Source organism: Stigmatopora argus, chromosome 7 (assembly GCF_051989625.1).
Source record: "Stigmatopora argus isolate UIUO_Sarg chromosome 7, RoL_Sarg_1.0, whole genome shotgun sequence".
NCBI classification, from domain to species: Eukaryota; Metazoa; Chordata; class Actinopteri; order Syngnathiformes; family Syngnathidae; genus Stigmatopora; species Stigmatopora argus.
The window spans coordinates 2,444,862-2,461,826 of NC_135393.1; positions in this window are offsets into that span (position 1 = coordinate 2,444,862).

Below are 16,965 nucleotides of genomic sequence, written 5' to 3' on the forward strand. Positions count from 1 at the left end.
CAAATAAAGTTGACTCAATTCTCTGTGCTTTTCCTTCTTTCAGATTGGTGATACAAATGTCTGGTGTTTAAACCTAACATTGACATGGTCCTCCGAGCCGGAACCCAAGATACCTGACGATCCCAGCGGGTGAGCAAGATCCAGAAAAGTCTGTGTACACAGCATAAAGATCATTTTCCAGGACTGTTTCTTCCTTACGGGCTGGGGTCCAAAGGTTGAAGGGAAAACCAAGGACACAGAGAATCGTGAGTAAATTTTATTTAAAAAAGGAAATAATGAGAATGAAGTAAAATAGAAAACAAAGTAAAAAGTAAAAAAAAGAAATAAAAACCCTAACAATCCTAGGCACTATCAGGTAAAATTCAAACAACAAAATTCCGTAGGCGGGCAGACCCCCTTAGTTGAAATAGACTAATTAAATTCTGTAAAGGATAGCGGAGTCCTGGTTGTATTGAATAAACAACAAACGAAATTCCGTAGGCGGGCAGACCCCTTTAGTTGAAAAAGACTAATTAAATTCTGTGAAGGTTGGCGGAGTCCTGGTTATGTTGAACAAAGAAGCGAACTAAAAGGAATGAAAGTTTAAAAGTGTGAAAGGAAATACATTTTACCATTTAGTGATTTGTATCTCATACCAAAAAACAGGAGACAATTGGCGACCTCTAGTGGGTGTATGTAGACAAGAAACTCCACCTGAAAAGGTTGAAGCGAGTTTACCACTTAAGGAATTTATCACCATCCTGTTGACAGACCCAGTGTTAGTGCACTATAGGTGCAAAGACCGACTGGGACTAAATTTAATTCAAAATGGGGAAAGTACAGAGTAAAGAAATAAAAAGAAAAATATGGATTCACTGGTAGACTAATGATAAAAGACATCCGTGAACTACAACAAAAAAATCGAAAAATTGTGTAACAAAAAACGACGTAAAATGAAAAAACAAGGTTCTGATCAAACCAAAATGTGGATGCAGATGGCAGGGCAAAGAGAAAAGGGTGAGAAAGATATTGTTATACAGTGCCAAGATACTGAAAGAGCTCGATATAAAGAAAAAGAAATAGAAAAAAAACTATAAACGCACGCAAGTAATCTTCATATGAATAGATATATATATATAAGTACGCTGTGACGCATTCATAAATCTCGATTGTTGCGCAATATAAGACTAGAAACGACTAAGAAATATACTTAGGCGGATAAATAAGATAAGAAGATATATATATATATATATATATATATATATATATATATATATATATATATATATATATATATATATATATATATATATATATATATTAGGCCTGTTAAGAAACAGTGGCCCCCTGTTCAGCCCACTCCTCGTAACAGGCTCCACTCGCAAGCACGGAGCACGACGAGGGGGGGGGGATAGATAGAACAAAGAGAAAGCCCCCCTTCACAGATGCGGACACCCCTCAAGCTAAGCACACCCTGTGCAAACAAAAAGAGGGGGGTCGCCCATAGCTCTTACTGCCCCTTTTCACACCTAGAGTCAGGAGAGAGCCCACACCAACCTAGCCCAAGGCCCCCTCCCCCTGCACAAAGAGATAGAGGGATAGAGAGAGAAAGAGACAGAAATGTAGGAAGAGAAAGAGACAGAGAAATGTAGAGACAGAAAGAGACAGAGAAATGTAGAGACAGAAAGAGACAGAGAAAGTTGACAGAGAGTTTTAGAGAGATGTAGAGAGAGAGATAGTTGACAGTGTTATGATATATTAGTGAAAAATTATGGGTCCTTTATTAAACACTGAAATTTATATTAGGAAATGCATAGTGAAAGGTTATTTTCCCTAAATTGTAATTGAGGTAACAGTGAGCACAGAAAATGGCTCTTATTTTAAATAAAACCGCCTTCTTAGAGCGGATAGGAATTCAGCCAGAGCTTTAACTATTGGTTTTAGCAATATGAGAGTGATTTGCGATTTAGACTTAAGTATTAAGAATCATTCAAATTATTAATGATAGCAAACATGGAGAAAACAATGCAGAAATGGCATTCATCCAAATTATTAAGTAAATTATACCTGGCTGGTTTAGATAAAATAATTAATTTAGGATAGGCATGATTTCACTGAGATGGAATAAACATCATGGAATACCGTCAGTGCACGGAGGGTATTTCATTGTTTTGCCCATCAGCAGATGGAATATGCTTTGGCGTGGGTCATATTAATGACTATTAGAATATTAATTGCATTAGCATCAAACAGTTGATGTCAACCAAATGACGTTAACCTATTTCTTTTGAGAATGGTTAGTGCTGATAGCATAGCAAAAAGGTGGTTAGCTGCCAAGGAGCCCCAGACTGGGGATGGCGCTCTCCACTAGTGAAAAATTGCAGAGCACTGATGTCTGAAAATGAGTGTGAGCATGAATGGTTGTTTGTTTGTCTTTGTTTTTGATTGGCCGACCACCAAGATATATAATCAATCAGATATCAAGGTGGAAAATGATTTAGAAATTTGAAATCAATTTTTGATGAAAATTATGGAAAATTGTTTAGTCCAATGAAATTTTTAATGGTAAAAGCAGCAGTACTCCAAACGTGAAACTTGAAGTGGAGAAACAAATCTGCTATGCAAAATTTAATAGCACTGAGAAAAACAAAAAACAAAGACAGTGCTTGATACGAAATTCCAAAGTACTATTGATTTATTGTGATAATGGCATCCAAATTGTGTTAACAGAATAATTGACGGAATTGACAAAAGTTTCCATATTTTGTTCCGGAAAAAATATGGAAATCCAATTTAGTGGAATGTACCAAACGCCATTATTCACTACACGATTGGAACTGGAGGATGAGGCTAATCATATGTCTGCATAAAAGAAAACAAACTTTAAAGAAACGCATTAATTTTGGGTTGGCAGAGGGAGATCGTGTTTCTCAACAGGAAACATGGAGAGCAACCCAGGATAAGAGTGTCCGTGCAAGTGTTCCTGACCAACCCGCAGATATGAAAATAGCGGATCCATCTTGTGCACTGTAAGAAGGTTCTCTCAGTTGAAACGTATGAGGAGACAGGTAAGATAAAGTTTTTGACGTAATCAGACAAAATGGCAAGCACTCCAATATTGATTGGAAAGATTATTGCTCGGGGAGCAATGCTGTAAGCCATAAGGAACTTTTTATATTGGTTTTATTGTCTCCATAAAAAAATGAAAGCGTTTCAATTGAGACTAAACCTTCTTACAGATAGTTAAAGTAAACAATTGAGACTAGACCTTCTTACAGATTTTTAAAATAAACAATTAGAGAGAAAAGAGAAACTACAATGGATAGAAATGTAACTAGAATTTAATTTTATGCCTGACTATTGAAAAATATTGATTAAGAAAGTTTTATAGGAGATGATTGGCAAACTCCAAAGACAATGGAATGTTACATTTGATAATAAGACTACTAGTTTGGGATATTTTGAATTTAAAAAAACACTGAGGTTAATATGCAACTCGATACACATTGTTAAATTAATTGGGACTTGATTAGTATGCATTTTAAAAGTAATGGGTTTTAATTGCTCTAAAGGATACAATTATGCTAGAAATATTGACCCTGGGGTGGTTACATTTTACTGGGTTCTATTCTATTCAGAATTATAAATGTGTGCATTTTGTTTCTGGATATTAATTGATGTGAATCTAAACTGTTACAGAGAACGGGAAAGCTGTTTTCCTGAGGAGAAAGCAGCCTGGTTTGCTTTTTGTATTTTTCCTATTTTTAGTATGATTAGTTAATTTGTGTAATTGCAGGAAAGGAAAAAAACAAATATGGGTTTTGATCTTAACAAGGAAGCAGTGTTCAAAATAGAATATCAGCTAGCATGTTTAATTTTGACTGATAAGGTATTTAAATTTTCACAAACTATAGTGATGGAATAAGTAAGAATGTTGCGATTTTTGTTCATTGGGGTATTAAGCCCAACCAAATAACTGTAAGCAAATGTTAAGCACGTGTTGAAGACAACGACAGAACACAGCAGCTAAAGCAGCAGCGTAAACACTTACTGCACAGCATACACAACAACAAAACTGAGCCGATCTCAAGAACAGCCTGCAGACAAACTGTACAAAGCTAAAGGCCTACCGTGCCTACCAAAGATGTATTCCAAAATTGAGCCATAAATGTCTCAACAGGGGGGATATATGATGAAGAGGTCTAAATACCTACTTTTAAAATTTTTGTAGGAACTGTTTAATTTGTTACAGATATAATGGGAAGATGACCCATGACGAGAGACTAAGGAATGAAAGAAACTTATCCAAAGAACATGTAAGATGCCGTGATCTTTTTGTCTATCTTGCAGGAGGTGGTGAAGACAGGTGACTGGATCCTGATCCGAGTCATAAAAATGAAGTCCTGGTTCTCTCCACGATGGGAAGACCCATTCGTGGCCCAACTCACCAACCTCCACAGCAGCAAAGATTGCTGAAAAGTCAAAGTCGATTCACCAACCTCAGGTCAAGGTAGTTCGAGACACAGGTGACTCTGAGTAGACTGTAAATCGGACGGTGTCAAAACCCTTGTCCGTAAAAAAACTCATCTCATTCTTCCTAGCCGTTAATTTTAGTATTGTAGTGATCGCGCTGTGGTATCTGCTGTAGTAGCATTGTAGTCTTTCACCCCGTCTCCGGAGGAAGTCCGACTACAAAGGGGGCTGTAATTTTAGTTTACAGTCATCTCAAACCCGGTGAAGATTTTCCACAACTCCGTGCTGGCATTAGGAAACATTCCAATCTACCAGCATGATATTCACCCGGGTACATAATGATAGTGTTTTTCCAATGGCGGATGAAGAAAAGGAGAAACCAGTGTTTTCAAAGAAAATAGCACGAGCCAACTTCACGTGCATTAATAGAATGGGAAGTGAGTTGATTCTGGGACGACTTAATAGTATACAATGTAAACAAGTGGTGACGGTTGATATTACATTCAAACCGGTAGCTCGTAGCGACATCTGGTGGTGGTGTGGTGATAATAGATTGTACGACAGGTTGCCATTCAACACTACTGGCTATTGTGCATCTGTGTCATTGCTCCTGCCTGTCTCCATAACAAAGATGTCTGCTCCTGAGTTGGTCACTGTAGCAGGAAACGTCTTGCCTCAGCACTGGAATGGCAGAGACAAGCGGTCCGCTCTTGGATGGGGTGATGGGGACCCAACCTACATCAACAGCATCGGGGTTCCCCGAGGTGTACCAGATGAGTATAAGCTCGCTGATCAAATTGCACGACTCCAGAACAGGACGGAAGAAGGGTTTGCAGCCATCCATGAACAGTTGTCGGCTACCTCCTTGATGGCCTTCCAGAACAGGATTGCTGTTGACATGCTCCTGGCAGAGAAAGGTGGCGTGTGCTCCATCTTTGGCGACCAATGCTGCACATTCATCCCGAACAACACAGCAGCTGACGGGAGCTCAACCAAGGCCCTGGAGGGCCTTCGATCCCTCAACAGCAAGATGAAGGAACATTCTGGAATCGACACCTCAATGTGGGACGAATTTGGTAGCATGTTTGGCAGATACAAACAGTTGGTTGTATCAGTTCTAATGTCAATCGCTGTTTTTGCTGCCATTCTCACAACTTGTGGATGTTGTTGCATTCCCTGTATTCGTGCGTTATGTCAAAGATTAATAACAAATGCCATAGAACCAGTCGAATCAGAAATGTATGCCTTATTGACATCTGAAGGCGAACCACGGGACGATGACGACGACGACGGATCTGGGGATGATGAGGAAATGCAGTTCATGGGACTGCCTAACCTGTTCCCAGATCCTAAAGACTATGGCATTGACTTTTGAGTGTAACGTTTTTCTGTTATTTTGGTGATCCTGTGATGCGAAAATCTGAAAAGAAGAGGTCATGGGTGATGATATTTTATAGCAGAATCCGGATAAACAGGGGGAAATGTTGGAATTATTGTAAATAAGTTATCCTGATTCTGGTATGACTGTCGAAATGCCTGCTAATAGAATTAGGGGTGTCTTGAGCCCTGGGGGAAGTTTCACCTTATTCAACAAAGAGGAACTGCCCCAGGGGTCGGGCGCCTGTTTGAACCATTGTGTGAAGATTGCGGGAGATCGGGAAAGAGACTGTAAAGGTGTTACCTTAACAAACATCAAAGAACCTTTTGTAACTAAGAGATATCCCTCTCTTTCCTTTGATCAGCTTAAAACTTCCTGTAACTTGACACAATAAGAGACAAGGCTAGAGGAGACATCTTCAGAGTGTGTCAGAGGATTGCGACCGAGCAGTCCCCGACCCTCTCACTGCAAATAAAGTTGACTCAATTCTCTGTGCTTTTCCTTCTTTCAGATTGGTGATACAAATATCTGGTGTTTAAACCTAACAGTTAGGAACTGTAATATTATTCTCATCACAGAAACGTGGCATATCCCCGACGCTGCGGTATCGCTAGCCAGCCGAACGCTTTTTCGGAACAATTGTTCAAAAGAATCAACAGGCAAAAGCAAAGGAGGAGGACTGTGCATGTTTATACATAATAAATGGTGTTGTGACAGTAGGATCATTGACACTCACAGTTCCCCGAATTTAGAGCTATTGGCAATACGGTGTAGGCCCTATTATTTACCGAGAGAGCTAACGGTCGTCATAGTAACGGCGATCTATATACCTCCGAATGCTAACGTTAACACGGCACTTAACCTCCTGCTAACGGCTGTAAACAAACAACAGCTTGACCACCCTTATGGAGTTTTTATTGTCGCTGGTGATTTCAACAAGGCGTGTTTAAAGACTGTTTTACCTAAGTTTATTCAATACGTAAATTGTAATACTAGAGGAGACAAAACTCTTGACCATGTCTATTCTAACATCAAACATGTTTATAAAGCCACTTCCCTCCCTCATCTAGCTGGATCAGATCACCTCTGCCTATCTCTCACCCCCGCTTACACTCCATTCCGGAGGCAAACAACGCCACAAATAAAGATAATAAAAACTTGGCCCGAGGACCCACTTTCTCAGCTGCAGGACTGTTTTCCCCGCACCAACTGGGAACTTTTCGTACACGACAACCTCCAGGACTACACGGACTCTGTACCTTCTCAAATAAAAAACTGCATTGACAACGTCACAATAAATAAACGAATATGGGTTTTTCCTAACCAAAAACCCTGGATGACCAATGAGACAGGCACTCATCAAATGCCGTAAAACCACCTTTAGATCAGGGGACAAGATAAAATATAGAGCTGCCAGAGCTGAGCTGAAAAGAGCCATTAAAAAGGCCAAGGCAGCATATACTACGAAAATTGAGGAGCACTTCACAGAAAATAACCCAAAGAAGATGTGGCAAGGAATACGACATATTACCAACTACAATAACAATAATATGTCTGTTGACGCAGATGCCTCACTAGCGGAGGAACTGAACCGTTTTTTTGCCCGCTTTGAGACTGACAAATCAGACCCAGTCTCAACACCCCCACCACCACCCTGCAGCAATACACTGAAGTTCCGGGAACAGGAAGTGAGACTGGTAATGCGGTCTGTGAACACCAGGAAGGCTGCTGGCCCAGACGGAGTACCTGGGAAGGTGCTCAAAGCCTGTGCTGACCAGCTGGCTGGAGTCTTCACAAAAATCTTCAATTGTTCCCTGCAACAATCCATCATTCCATCCTGTCTGAAATCTGCCACCATTATCCCTGTCCCCAAAAAGCCAACCATTGACAGCATGAATGATTATAGGCCTGTTGCACTCACGCCTGTGATCATGAAGTGCTTTGAAAAGTTGGTAGCCCACCATATCAGGAATACAATCCCTCCCTCAATTGACCCTCACCAGTTTGCTTATAGAGCAAACAGGTCCACTGAGGATGCTATTGCCATTGCTCTACATACAGCACTGAGCCACTGGAACACCATGGGAACTACATGAGGATGCTCTTCATTGACTATAGCTCAGCTGTTACGACTCCCCCTGATGGTAAGCTATACCAGGGAGTCGCAACTACCACAGCAGAAAGATTCAGTCAATGACGAGCCAGACACACATTGCAAGTAGCCTTCAATGAGGATTTACTAACAAGAACGTCCACCAAAACCTGGACTACGGGACAACATAGGGGAAGCAAAAGATATTAAAGCGGCACCCTCAAATAAAACAGTAAAAACCACCCTCCCAGACAGGTGTTCAAATGAACATCCACAAAATACAGGAAATAAGGCCTAAGGGTGCCACTGTCAGAACTGGTGTAATAAAAGTCTAGACAGGGAATGAACTACATGTATAAATGCAACAAACTATACGTATACCCCGGGGTGTCTAAACTTATCTCAAGTCCACCTATGCAGCCCCAAAATAATTAACTCTATCAACATAAATACTCAATATAACCATGAGTAGCGTACTTACAATACCAGGTGAAGCTGGGGCAAACAAAACCTACTTATCCCTAGACAATAAGTGCCATCCCAAGAAAGCAAGGACTCCACTGCCTCATAACCTACAATCACATGCAGTCAGGGAGCCAAAAGCCAAGGAGGGTCGAACTGCAAAATAAAAAAGGTTTAAATAAGGACAGGAAGTGGATCTTGATTGGAGGAGGGATGATTGGGAAGTAGTCACAGCTGTGTTGGCCTGGGCAAGGCTTTGCGACAGGGGTGGAGCCACAGCTCCAGGTACCTGTAAAGAAAAAGAAACCACACACAAAACAACACACCCTGCTATATAGTGTACCCAGGCTGACAGCCGTAACATCAGCCTTCAACACCATAAAACCGGACATTCTGACTGACAAACTCTCCCACCTTGGACTATCCTCTTCAATCTGCTGCTGGATAAAGAACTTCTTGACCAACCGACCACAAACTGTTAGACTTGGTCCCCACCTCTCTTCCTCCATTACACTGAGCACTGGCTCCCCTCAAGGCTGAGTCCTCTTCTGTACTCCCTGTAAACATACGACTGTACAACCACCCACCAGTCTAACGCCATCATCAAATTTGCTGACGACACCACTGTGGTCAGACTCATCTCAGGAGGGGATGAGTCAGCCTACAGAGATGAGGTCAACAAACTGTCTTCGTGGTGCTCGGTGAACAATCTCACACTGAACACCACGAAACATAAGAAATAATCCTGAACTTTCGCAAACACGGCACAGATCTGGCCCCACTCCTGATAAATGAAGTATGTGTAGACAGGGTCCAGTCCTTTAAATTCCTGGGGGTCCACGTCACGGATAAGCTCTCATGGTCTACAAACATCACGGCAGTAGTGAAGAAGGCTCAGAAACGACTCAATTTCCTCAGGGTACTTAGAAAGAACAACTTGGGCACCAAGCTTCTGATAACCTCTATAGAACCACTGTATAGAGCATCCTGGCGTACTGCATCACAGTGTGGTACGCTGGAAGCACGGCGGCAGACAAAAAGGCCATGCAGAAAGTGATCAACACTGCCCAGAGGATTGTCGGCTGCTCTTCTTCTTCTTCTTCTTCTTCTTTTTCACCTCAGGCACCTGAGGATTACCCTCAGCAGCGCTAGAGCTGCCACTGGAACACGGATAAGTTCATCCAGGGAGTTGCCCAAGCCACGATGGTAGCGTTCGGTCATTAAGGCTGGACAGCGGAGCCATAAGTGTTCAGACGACTCTGTTTCCTCGTCGCACAGGCGGCAGCGATCCAAGTTGGATTTCCCCACAAGGTGGAGCCAACGGCGGAGCAGGGGGTGGTGTCCACTGCGGAAACGAATCAGGTCTGTGCGGTCTCCTTTCGATAGGGCAAGTTCTTCCTCTGTGACTTTAGTAGTGTAGGTCTGCAAAAGGCGGGGGTGGGAGAGGGGGGGAGCGATCTTCACGTTGGATGATGGCACGTCTTGTGGCTGCGTCCGGGGGGGTATGGGTTTGGTCATCTAACGAGCCAAGTTTAGCTAGGGCATCAGCCAGGTCGTTTCCGCATATGTTGCAGTGGCCCGGGATCCACAGTAACTGTAGTCGCTTAGGCGGAGGGAAAAGGGCGATGTCACCCTGAAGTCTCCGAATGGCGGGGTCTTGCGTATGGGGGTTTCCCATAGCTTGGACCAGCGATTTGCAGTCACTGAGGATAATTGATGTCTGCCAGTCTGCTGTTTCCCTCAGCCAGGAGAGTGCCTCGGTCAGTGCCACTTTTTTAGAGTGGTAGGAGCTGCTGCGGGTGCCAGTGGCACCATGCCATTGGTGGATGATTGCAGTCTCCTTAATGACAACAAAACCTGCACCACAGTTCGCAGTGCCTTCTTTGGTGGATCCATCTGTGAAGATCTGTAGGTCCGGTTTACCCATGCTTCTGATGAGCTCTTCGGCCTTATCTCTTTGGATGATGGTCGGCATGTGTTTAGAGACTGCAGTAAAGGCGGTTTGGATGGGGGGGTAATAGCCAGGGTGGGCAGGGATGGGAAGAGTATGTGCAAGGGGTATGGAGTTTGAGAGCGATAAGACGGGGAAGGGTCGATGATCGCCAGTCTGGCTTCTTTTGTAACCGCATTTTAACGTTTTCATGGAGGAGGCGGTGTCGGGGATCAGAAGGAGGCAGCTGGTTCCAGGCATCCGCCTTAGAAGTGCTTGTAACTTGAGGCGGGATGAGAGGGGTGTAAGATGTGCCTCATGTAGGACTGCTTCGGTGTTTTGTGCCTGAGCCCTCACGGTCTTGGCGAATCACGTTATAACCGTCGAGCTGAGGCGTCGGGTCTTCGAGTCCCAGTTTTGTTTCCTGGAGGAGGAGGATGTCAATTTTTAGACGTGCCGTCACCTCTTTCAGTTCGGTAGTCTTGGTTGCCAGGTAGTCACAGTTCCATTGAAGGATGGTGAGACCGGCTTTCCGTGCCTCCGGTAGATCGGCAATCCTATCTGTGTGTTGTTGAGGGTGGGAGGGTTTCAGGTTCAGACAGCTCTGGCAGCACCAGTTATTGTTCCTGCGAAGTATGGTTAAAGCGTGTCTGGTTTCAGGGGCGCATTTGAGGTGGAATCCACGTTTGCAGGATCTACATGTCAGGGGAGAGCGTGAAATGATTAATTTGTTATTACAGGTGGGGCAGTTTGCGTTTATAGGTTGGTGTATTGTTATGGCTGTTTGGTGTGTGGAGGATTGTTGTGTCAGGGGTGGTGAGCAGGTCGGGCATAGCCAGTTTGCATTAGTTTGGGAGCGAGGTAGTCCAGAGCAAGAGCGGTGGGATTTGTTGGGGCAGTTCGAGCAGGGGATGGGGGAGATGGTAGGGGAGAAGGAGATTTTGCAGACACAGCATTTTTCTTTCGGTCCCACGTAGGCTGTGCGCGGAAGTGACGGCACGACGGCATTTCCGGAACAGGATCCGCAGAGAAAGCCTTGATGACTCTTTATCTGGGTTCGGGTCAGGCCGCTACAGGTCCTGTGGAAATTTCGTCGGCAAGCGTTGCAGAGCAGTGGGGTGAAGTCACGATGGATCGTCTTAGAGCATCCCGGGCAGGAAGGTCCCGGGTTCTCCTCAACGTCGCCTGCCCTTAGGAGGAGTAACCGGAGGTGTGGGGCAGGGCGGACATCTCCGGCTGGATGAAAAACATAGGGCGCCATGTTCCTGGGTGGCAGCTCTGGGTGGTTGTGTTGGATTCGCAGGCCGCGGCGGGCGGCCTCTCGGGAGACACCTCGTGAAGGTTCCAACTGTTGTCCCCCGTCGGCTGCTCTCTGCCCTCACTGGAAGACATTGCCAGCCCTCGTTACCTCAGCAGAGCCAGGAACATCATAGGGGACCCTTACCACCCTGGTCAAAATCTGTTCCAGCTGCTGCCCTCTGGCAGACGCTATAGGTCCCACAAAGTACGGACAAATAAACAAATACGGGTTTTTCCTAACCAAAAACCCTGGATGACCAAGGAGACACAGGCACTCATCAAATGCCGTAACACCGCTTTCAGATCAGGGGACAAGATGAAATATAGAGCTGCCAGAGCTGAGCTGAAAAGAGCCATTAAAAAGGCCAAGGCAGAAGAATATACTAAGAAAATTGAGGAGCACTTCACAGAAAATAACCCAAAGAAGATGTGGCAGGGAATACGACATATTACCAACTACAATAACAATAATATGTCTGTTAACGCAGATGCCTCACTAGCGGAGGAACTGAACTGTTTCTTTGCCCGCTTTGAGACTGACAAATCAGACCCAGTCTCAACACCCCCGCCACTACCCTGCAGCAATACACTGAAGTTCCAGGAACAGGAAGTGAGACTGGAAATGCGGTCTGTGAATACCAGGAAGGCTGCTGGACCTGATGGAGTACCTGGGAAGGTGCTCAAAGCCTGTGCTGACCAGCTGGCTGGAGTCTTCACAAAAATCTTCAATTGTTCCCTGCAACAATCCAACATTCCATCCTGCCTGAAATCTGCCACCATTATCCCTGTCCCCAAAATGCCAACCATCGACAGCATGAATGATTATAGGCCTGTTGCTCTCACGCCTGTGATCATGAAGTGCTTTGAAAAGTTGATAGCCCGCCATATCAGGAATACAATCTCTCCCTCAGTTGACCCTCACCAGTTTGCTTATAGAGCTAACAGGTCCACTGAGGATGCTATCACCATTGCTCTACATACAGCATTGAGCCACTTGGAACACCATGGGAATTACGTGAGGATGCTTTTCATTGACTATAGCTCAGCCTTCAACACCATGAAACCGGACATTCTGACTGACAAACTCTCCCACCTCGGACTATCCTCCTCAATCTGCTGTTGGATAAAGAACTTCCTAACCAACCGACCACAAACTGTTAGACTTGGTTCCCACCTTTCTTCCTCCATTACACTGAGCACTGGCTCCCCTCAAGGCTGTGTACTGAGTCCTCTTCTGTACTCCCTGTACACTTATGACTGTACACCAACCCACCAGTCCAACTACATCATCAAATTTGCTGATGACACCACTGTGGTCGGACTCATCTCAGAAGGGGATGAGGCGGCCTATAGAGACGAGGTCAACAAACTGTCTTCGTGGTGCTTGATGAACAACCTCACACTGAACAACACAAAAACTAAAGAAATTATCCTGTACTTCTGCAAACAGAGCACAGATCTGGCCCCACTCCTCATAAATGGAGTTCGTGTAGACAGGGTCCAGTCCTTTAAATTCCTGGGGGTCCACGTCACGGACAAGCTCTCCTGGTCCACAAACACCACGGCAGTAGTGAAGAAGGCCCAGAAACGACTCAATTTCCTGAGGGTACTCAGGAGGAACAACTTGGACACTAAGCATCTGGTAACCTTCTATAAAGCCACTGTGGAGAGCATCCTGGCATACGGCATCACAGTGTGGTACGCTGGAAGCACGGCAGCAGACAAAAAGGCCATGCAGAGAGTGATCAACACTGCCCAGAGGATCGTCGGCTGCTCTCTGCCCTCACTGGATGATATTGCCAGCCCTCGTTACCTCAGCAGAGCCGGGAACATTGTTGGGGACCCGGACCACCCTGGCAGGCGCTACCGGTCTCACAAGGCACGGACAAAGAGGCTTAAGTACAGCTTCTTTCCCACAGCCATTAGGACTCTAAATTGCAGTAGCACGACACACAATCCCCTCTGTGTAACAACTTCGGGGTGAGGAAACATGAAGGACGTTGGGCGGCGATCTGCCTCCTGCTGGCTGACTAGGTAAGTAGGCAGACAGTGGGAGGTAAGTGATCCATTTTATTCTTTGTTGGCATTGGTGAGGCAAACCTTTTCGCAGTCGCCGGGAGTTGGTTGCGCTCGGGAGGTGATGCGATGTATCCATCACGGCAGAATGCCAGCAAGTCTGAAACTATCACTTGGTTGGGCTCTTGCCTGAGAAAAGCGCACTTGTGGAGAAGTACTTTCAATTTCGTCATACGCAGCTGGGTATGATGACAATTAGGCTTTTGTCTAGTCAATGATGATGACAAGCCTAAGTCAGATTTTATTTTTTATTTTTTAATTTATTTATTAAATAGGCTTAAGGACAGTTTTTCCCCACATCCATCAGAACTCTAAATTTGCGGTAACACAACACACATTCCCTTCTGAGGTAATTTGAAAAGATGTTTGGGTTGTGATCTGCCTCCTACTAGCTGACTGAAGGCAAGTGAAAGACAGTGAGAGGTAAGTGACCTGTATCCATAACAGCAGAATGCCACAATACAAGTCCGTAACTATCACTTATTTAAGTCTTTTGCCAAGTAAACGCATCTTATGGAGAAGCACCACCAATTTCGTCATACGCAGTTTCTGGGTGTGATGACAAGTAGGCTTTTTGTTGTTGATGATGACGACAGGGCCTATGTCCGATTATTTTAAAACAATAAAGTATGGAATATAATATATAAAGTAAAGTAACAAGTAAAATCTTAAGAGACAGTAAAACGTTAAAATAAAGGATTAAAAAGCTGTAAAAACACAGAATACGAGGGAGGGTTTAGGTAGCTACTGCAACAAGCAGCCGCTTTGAACGGCGCCTATGATGATTGCCATCCGTTTTGCGCTTGTCCCGAGCAGGAATATTGACTTACCAGTGCTGTGTACTCCTACGTCCTTTAAAACAACCCCGGAAATGATAGGATTTGTTTCAAAACAAAAGACTGGTGTTTTTGTCAGCCTTAATAATGCAGTAATACCTTGGGATTCAAACTTCCTGCATTCTGGGACCGAGCTCGTTTGTCAATTGTATCTTAAATCAACTTTTCACACAGAAATGAACTAAATACAAATAAATTCCTTCCAACCGTCTACTAACACAGTAACAAATAATCTCGTGGTTATGATGTTCAGTACTAAAATTAGATTAGATAAGTTTATTCATCCTGTATTCAGGAAATTAGTCACAGTAGCAAGAGGGTGAGAATACAGACACAGAAAAAGACATTTTAGACATAAATAAATAGGTAATAAGTAAGTTAATAAATAAATAAATCCATAAATAATGTGTGTTACTGAAATATATATACAGACAGATGGACGGACGTACATACACACACACATATATATATATATATATATATATATATATATATATATATATATATATATATATATATATACACTAACCTTAATTCTAATTTTGTTTTATTTTTTTTACTTTTCTTCTTCTGGCTTGACTCTTTTTGCCTCGCTTCCACCTTCACTTTGAGCTTTAGTTTTTAACAGAACCTATCTAGGGTTGTTTACCTTCGTCTCCCCTTCAAAATATTACGGAAGTGACGCGCACAAATGTCCTCACAATAGGATAACGCATGACCAGTGGCCAACTTGTCTAGGTGCTCCTCTCGTATTGGCGAGCCAGCTCCGACACGCCAATCTCATGTTTTTCGATTATTTCGTGCTTAATATCGATTGTCATCATACACCTTTTCTTGGCACTAACTTTAATTGCACCTGCTTGATTTGGACCCATTGTTTTTCCCTTCATTCTGCACTGACTAACACAAAAGATACGGAAAAAATGCAATGCTCCTTTCAGTGCTCGTAGATATCTTTACACAAGGGAGATGCGGAGAGAAAGACTGTTATCATAAGCAGCCTCTGGCGTCTCGCCCACCTGGCTGTTTTGTATGCTCATATCTCAAAATTTGGCTCGTAACGGAAGGCAAATATTTGCTCAGAATTTTACTAAAAAAAATTATCGCAAATTTCTCGTATGTTGGGGCAATCGTATGTCAAGGTATTACTGTAATGAACATCATTTTCAAGATAAAGGGGCTCCATATGTACACCTTGGCACCAGGACACTGTAATAACTTTGCAGTTTATATAACTGTTAATATATCCATAACAGCAATAGACGGCGGAGCCAGGGTAAAACACGTGTAGCTCTTTATTGCCACTATCCAACAACACACACACACACAAACCGGACACACAACACTACTACGTCCGGGTTACACTGCGCTACCCCACGGCTCCAGGTGGCGTGGTTAAACACACTTCCATAACCCGAGGCAACTATCATTATCAATATATTACACTCCTCCCCCTTTAACTATGAAGTTCCTATTTAGACTTAGCACTCAACCCCAACAATTATCTTTGCCTCATTAACTTTTTATAATTTTACTTCTCAACTTGTAACTAAATTATTACTGCTAACACAACCATTAGACTCAATATTCCAGTCTTTGACATTTCAATCTCAGGAACTCTTTTCACATTTTTGTATGAACAGGAACTCTTTTATTTTAGGAACGACGTTCCTCACAACTGACCGATCACAAATTCAGTCGCTTCGGAGGTGCTCTATCTCTCACTGGGTACCTGCGCCCACACACCTCTGGGGAACTGACTGCTCGGTTGTCAGGTGTAACTGTCTTGTCACAGGCCACTGAGCCTGGCGAAGATGTTACACGTGTCTCTTCAGGTGAGTACGGGCTACCACCTACTGCTCCAGGTGTGCCTTTCCCCCCCACATCTGCGTGAACCACCACAGGGTACTTGTTTGTGATGTCCAGCTGCTCATCCGGAAGCTCCAATGTCTCTGGTCTGGACGGTTGGTTGTACAGCAGATGATCAATGTGGATCGAGCGTCGGCTCACACCATTCCACACCAGGTAGGTGACTGGTCCGAGTCTCTTTTCCACTGTTCCTTTTGTCCACCTCTCCTTCCCTCCACGGAAATTCCGGATCAGAACTGAGTCACCCTCAGACAGATGTCTCAGCTTGGAGGTGGTTCTATCATGATAGTGTTTCTGCTTCTCTTGTTTTGCTTCCACCACTCGAGCGAGATCTGGTTTCAGTAAGCTGAACCTGGTCCTGATTTGACGTTTTAAAAACAGTTCCGCTGGTGCACATCCTGTAACAGTGTGCGGTGTACTCCTGTATGCTATCAGGAAGTTAGCTAGCCTGTGCTGCATAGTTATTGTGACCTTTTGTTTCTTCTCCTCGAGTACTTGTTTCAGCAGTGATGCTTTCACTGTCTGAACTGCTCGCTCTGCCGCTCCATTGGAAGCGGGATGGTAAGCTGGT